Genomic DNA, 7,116 nt, shown 5'->3' on the forward strand with positions numbered 1-7,116 from the left:
CAGTAAAATACTGCAAGGTTTATTTGCTCGAAACAAAATAACCCATCGGCTTTTTTTCTATGTTAATTTCTTTTAAAATACCTCATCCCGAAATGTTCTCCTTTAGGCCATTCTAATTAAACATTGACTAACTCGAAAATAATTATAATAATAATAATAATAATAATAATAATAATAATAATAATAATAATAATAATAATTCCTTTTATTCTTCCCATAGGGGATCTAGGGGCTATTCTAATGGAAGATTGGAATAACCCAGGCGTCAGCCACAGTACAGCGCCGCAAATTGAGCTAGGGCGAGGTGACTTGCTCAATGCCACACAGCGCAGTGGTGTGTGATCGAACTTGGTATCTTTCGGGTACGAAGCAAAGACCGTACCGCTGAGCCACGCTACCCCTTTATTACTATACATCCTTTGCACATCAATTGGAGTACCTATTGCATTTATCAATCCCTCTATGAATTTTAGAATGCATGATATCTATTTAAAGCTTAGGTAATAAATCTTTTTAGCTTTCCGCTCGTGTCTGTTTCCTGATGTTATAGTTAACGACGCCTTTTCCTGAGAAGACGCTCCCTATTCGTATCTTTTATTTTCGTTCTCCTAAGACTTTTTATATAAAAACAATAAAGAAAAACATTACTAAAAAAACAACTTCAAAACATTTTTTTTCGTGAAGTCGTTTCACAACTAAGACATTTAATTTGTTTTCACACCATGTGCGGTCCTTCGATTTTTTGCTCTCAGAAAAGTGAGTGGAGCTGTAGCCATCGTACAGTTATAGCATGGCCTTCGTAAAGTTATGGCCTGACACTGACCAAAAATGACGTCAAAATACCAGTCTTTGGCCACAAAAGAAAACAAATCGTGAGTTGTATTCAATAGTTCAACCAATGGAATCACTTGTTTCCTTGAGCTCTACTAACGACAACTCACTAGATGCTACACAAACCTAAAAAATGTCGTCAAACTACCAGTCCTAGAGGGTTCTATTGTCAGGCTATCTATTAACGATCGCTGCGGTGGAGCAGACACTATAGTAGGGGGAATTAGGCTAAAACCGTGCAAATTCGGGTTGAAAGCATAAAAATGTGCATACAGGTTGCTAAGACCCATAGAAAAAACATCTGATATAGAACCACTCTGGCAATCAATTATAACGTATCGGTTTAAGGCCTTAGATTTTACCTATTACAGCTATATTAAACAAGGGAAATAACTGCGTAAAAATATATATTTTCTTCATATTCATTGTATTAGGGAAAATTAGGCTAAAACCGTGCACATTGGGGTTTTAATCCTGAAAATTGGCATATAGGTAGCTATGACCCGTATAAATAACACCTGATATAGAACCACTCTGGCAATTTATCATAACAGTGCGTTTTAGCACTTTTATTTTTTCCTATATAGCATTACTTATCCGAGGAAATAACCACGACAAGACAATGTGCGTTCTAAAACTTTAAATACACCGGTAACCATTTACGGTAGCTAACTGATGGTTATTTCGTGTTGTAACTAGTAGATAAAAGCGGGAGAGTTGGGAGAGGAGTGAGTGGGAGCGACGGAGAGAGAGAGAGAGAGAGAGAGAGAGAGAGAGAGAGAGAGAGGAGAGAGGGAGAGAGAGAGAATTTTACTCATTACTGTACTGACCTAAGACACCCCCCCCCCACACACACACACACACACACCGCATCTACATAAGTCCGTGCAAGGCAAACCGGACCTTAAACACTTGCATCGGGTGCCGATACATTCTGTCTTACATGAACATTTGATGAGTTTTTGGGACACTTTTGACCATTCTGGAAATAAGCTCCACAGTGGTTCATGTCGATCGACACATTTGTTGCAGGGTACACTTCTATAAAAGATATAATGTTAGCAAAAGCTCGACTTCTTTCAAGAACTGTGACATCATGATTATCATCAGCAGTGACATCTATTAAAGCTTGTTTTTTTAAGTATCGTGCATAAACAATTGTATGGTATAGGGCGGTCGTGTGCTTCCTGAGCGACTAAATCTCCTCCGGCAATAAATGACAACATATCAGAATCTTTTATAGATAACGCTATTTCACGAATATTTTCTTCCATATCTGTTGTCATTACAGAATGGAGTACTCCCGATTCCATGTTTTTTTTAAGCACGTTTGTTTATTATAGTCAATCTCTAATTTTGAACGTTGTCTCATTATTCTCGTGGGTTGCTAAATATATTCATTCGGTGACTCCTCCAAGTCAAATGACGAAGTTTGGAATTCTTGTAAAGCAATTCTTTTAGATTTCTTTAATTCTAATCGCCTAATTTTGTAGGCATTAAATTTTACACGACAATACTTATGCCACTTAGTATCATTTTGTTTTAAACTTTCAATAATCTCATTTAGAGGGACATTATAAACGGTCTGTGTTATCTTGTTTGGCATATCAAACACTTGTCCCAGTCTCTGGGAGCAGTTCTTTTTGCTATTGTATGTGTATCTGAAATCATGCAAACGCATTCCTTTATTAGGCATATGCAATATTCTTTCATAACTCTCTCTCTCTCTCTCTCTCTCTCTCTCTCTCTCTCTCTCTCTCTCTCTCTCTCTCTATTTCGTTCTTTCTGTTAAAGACACATCATCAGCAGGCAAAATGTGTGCAGTGCCGTACATAAGGACACAACAGTACAAATAGAACATTCTCCCATTGTCCCTTTGAGGTAAATCTTCTTCTTCTTCTAGGTTCCATGCCTGGTCCAGGCTTCGGATACTGCATGAATTATCTCTCTCCATTCCTCCCTGTCTCTTGCTTTTTCAAACAGCTCTTGGATTGTTAGGTTGGTGAAGCCCTTCAGTTGGTCTATGAGTGTTTTTCTTTGTCTCCCCCGGGCGCGTTTACCAGGTATTTTTCCACAACTTGCCAGGTATTCATTCTTATCTTTCCTTACTATGTGTCCGAAAAAGGATAGTTGTCGATCCGCTATTAAGTGCATTAGTTTCCTTTGTTGGTATGTTTGTTTTAGCACTTCTTCGTTCGTTTTGTGTGCAGTATACGATATTCTCTGCATCCTTCTCAAGCACCACATTTCAAAAGCTTCAATGTTCTTTTGTGTTTCTGCATTTGTAGTCCAGCTTTCGCATCCGTATAACAAGATTGGCCACACGTAGCACTTCAAGACTCGGAATCTAATCCCGAACGACATCTGTTTGTTTTTCAAAATGTTTCCCAGGTCCATGAAGGCCTGTTTGGCTTGAGTTATTCTTGCTCGTATGTCTCGGTTACATCTTCCATCTGTTGTCACTATTGAACCTAGGTATGTAAAACTTTCTACGTTGGTAAGTTGCTCGCCGTGAATCGTTATATTGCAGGTGTTGTTGTTTTCGGGGTTTTTCTGTATTACCATGCATTCCGTTTTGGTGATATTCACTTCCATTCCCTTGGCTTCACTGTCTACTACCACTTTGTCAACAATCTTTTGAAGTTGGATTTCTGATGTTGCAATGAGTACCGTATCGTCTGCGTATCTTATATTATTTATGTTGTGACCTCCTACTTTTATTCCCTCCATATTAGTTATGCCCCTCATGATTGTTTCTTGGTATAGATTAAACAGATCTGGTGAGGCAACACACCCTTGACGGACTCCTTTCTTAATAGGAATGGAATTTCCTGTAGAGTTTCCGATTTTGATAGATGCCTGCTGGGTGTAGTATAATGTTTGCATGAGTCTGAGGTCTTTCTCATCAGCGCCAATGGAGTGCAGTTGTTTGAGTATTTCTTCGTGGCGTACTCTATCAAAAGCTTTTTTGTAGTCGACAAAACAGAGGTATAGTGGGGTCTGAACCTGTATAGCTCTTTCACTTAAAACACGGAGGAGGTATATTGCGTTCCTTGTCCCTCTGTCAGGTTGGAATCCATATTGTTCTTCTGCGATTTCGGGGTTAATCTTATTCCTTAGCCTGTTGATAATTATACGCAACAGTATTTTGTTGATGTGGCTTATTAAACTTATAGTTCTAAAATTTTCGCATCTGACTGCACCTGTTTTCTTGAGGTAAATAACGTAAATTTGAGGTAAATAACGTAAAGTAAATAACTTGCCACAATACAGCATCATAGTGGTTGATGATGATGATAATGATGATAATTATAGCAATGTAAATGGTATGCTGACTCTTTACTGTCATCAAGTTTGACTGAAATAGGTTTTAACTCACATAAAATGATTATAGCAGTATATTTGGAAAGAAAAGAAAACAGGAGGAGGGAGAAGGAGCACTGTCCTTTGTCAACACCGGTTATCGGCATTTATTGAGCTGTGTTCTGCTAGTCTGTTTTGTCTACCCCTCTGCTCGTCTTCCCGTCTGCCCGTCCGTTTTAGAGCAATTGATTATACTTATTAAATCAGATGCAGAAAAAAATCTCATATTATTATAGAATATTGCTCGCTAGACGTCCTTTAAAACAAGTGAAATTGAATAATATTTACGATTAAATAATTTGTATGGTTCGTGAATCGAAAGTAAAGGGGAAGGAAAACATCCGCTTCGACGCTAAAAATAGTCACCAATGGGAATCCAAAGGATGACGTAAAACAACCTTTGGTCGGCTTGCCTCGAATGTTTACACAATAAAAATGATAGAAATTATTGTCGTCCAATTCAAAATTTTCTAATTTTAAAAACCTTGTATCTCAACTAATACTGATCTCTCAGAGTGGTTCTATATCATAAATTATAGGGTTTTTCATATTCTACAACATATGTAATTTTCATGCTTTCAACCTTGTTTGCACAATTCAAGGTTTTTTTGGACCTAATTCCCCCTACTACTAATGTTAATAGTAGCAAGAAATGAAGTGAGTAGAAACGTGCTAGAAGACAATAAATAGAGAATTTTATACCTACAACCCGATAGTGGTGGATGGCGTTGATTGTAGAGCGTCCCTGCCGTGGCCAGACGGAGTCTTATAGTGGGTTTGAATCCTCATCGTCGTACAGTTTGTATTCTATATTGTCTTATAATAAAATGAGATTTTATATAGAGCAATATCTATTAAATGTGCTCAACGCGCTTTACAAGGGGTCCCTTACTAACAGCAACACGTAACATGAAGAACGAAACATGACGTCTGTTAGGCTATACTAAAAAATTTTTTGACAGAGACAACGCTGTCAACGGCCAGGTACTCATTTTACACGGTCGGTGACAGAATGTGAGTAAAGAGCCTTTTTCAAGGACTCAACTATGCGCCAAGCGAGGCTCGAACCCAGGACCTTCCTAACCTAAAGCGAATGTCATACCAGTAGACCACATAGCCGATTGTAGAGCATCCCTATCATGGCCAGGCGGAGTTGTCGTAAGTTGTGATCGTGGGTTTGAATCCTCATCCTCATCGCCTTGACGTTTTTATTATATATTATCGTCTGGCACTTTTTACTCACTTTATTTTTTTCATTTTAATTTTTTTCGGCGGTGATCATTGTAACCGGTTGTTTGGTACATTTCTTATAAAAAGCAGATTCAATAATGGGTCGGTGAAAAGAAACAGCCAATTAAAATGCAGCGAAATCAAGTGCAAACCATTATAACTATTTCTCTATTAAGATAGTGCAAGAAAGCAAATGGTTCTTACCTCACCGGGCTACGAGCACATTAGCATTTGCTGAGGTTTGATGAACATCAAATCACAAATAGAAATATTTGCTTCACAGTCTGTGGACAAATTTTAAGAAAACTTTTATTCATTTATTACACTTTTCTTTTCGATTCATATATTGCAAAGATTTTTTTTAAAAAAACAAGGATATATTATATTTTGCATATAGTATAGTAAGGACTACTACTACTAATACTACTACTACTACTTCTACTGTTACTACTACTACTACTACTACTACTACTACTACTACTACTACTACTACTATTACTACTACTACTACTACTACTACTACTACTACTACTACTACTACTACTAGAACTACTACTACTACAACTACTACTACTACACCTCCTCCTCCTCCTCCTCCTCCTACTACTACTACTACTACTACTACTACTAATAGTAGTAGTAGTAGTAGTAGTAGTAGTAGTAGTAGTAGTAGTAGTAGTAGTAGCAGTAGTAGTACTACTACTACTACTACTACTACTACTACTACTACTACTACTACTACTACTACTACTACTACTACTACTACTACTACTACTACTACTACTACTACTACTACTACGTCTACTACTATTATTAGTACTACTACTACTACTACAACTACTACTACTACTACCACTGCTACTAATACGTCAACTACTACTATTAGTACTACTACTACTACAACTCCTCCTCCTCCTCCTACTACTACTACTACTACTACTACTACTACTATTGTTGCTGCTGCTGTTGCTGCTGCTGCTACTACTACTATTAGTACTACTACTACATCTACTACTACCCTGCTAACTCTGAAAAAAAGATGTATTTAATATTTTGGCCAGAAAACTTGTTCTTCAAAAATCGATCGAATAAATTACCCTCATCTTAGCAAAAACCTTCAAACCTCGGTTTGGTATTTTCTTATTTATTATTTCTGTGAGGGTGTTATCTTAGCTTTTGTCCAATATTCTTGCAAGTGGAACAGAGATTTTATTGATGGCTGTAAACCATTTTTCCATAATAAAAAAATATATATATAATTTAGCTTTTATATAGGGCAACATCCACTAAATGTGCTCAAAGTGCATTATAAGGGGTCCCTGGTCAACAGTAACATTTAACATGTAGGACGGGACATGACGCCTGTGAGGCGATATAACATTTTTTTTCGGACAGAGACAACGCTGTTAATTGCCAGGTACTCATTTTACACCTGTGTACGGTGAGAGAATGTGAGTGAAGAGCCTTTTCCAAGGACTCAACTATGCGCCGAGCGAGGCTCGAAACCAGGACCTTCCGATCAGAAAGCGAATGTTATACCACATAATACGCTGGACCAAACCACCGTGTTCCCATCTGAATAGACACGTCTCATAATTCCACTACTCTTTTATCCTTTGATCCCCATCCAAATATTGCTATAGCAGTATTCGATAAGTGCCTGGTCCATCTTAGGCGTTAAACAACCATTGG

The 7,116-nt window shown here is 37.7% G+C and overlaps 1 protein-coding gene across 1 annotated transcript in view; it reads right to left on the bottom strand.

Moving 5' to 3' along the window:
- LOC144967957 (uncharacterized) overlaps positions 1-5,708 on the bottom strand; it is a 125,404-nt gene extending 119,696 nt beyond the window's left edge. The window contains exon 1 of the mRNA XM_078905763.1: positions 5,629-5,708. The gene's annotated coding sequence lies outside the window, so the exon portion shown is untranslated. The remainder of the gene's footprint in view (positions 1-5,628) is intronic.
- Between the last annotated feature and the right edge of the window lie 1,408 nt (positions 5,709-7,116).

Source organism: Berghia stephanieae, chromosome 3, assembly GCF_034508935.2.
Source record: "Berghia stephanieae isolate SIO BIC M18660-M18661 chromosome 3, UCSD_Bste_1.3, whole genome shotgun sequence".
Taxonomy (NCBI): domain Eukaryota; kingdom Metazoa; phylum Mollusca; class Gastropoda; order Nudibranchia; family Aeolidiidae; genus Berghia; species Berghia stephanieae.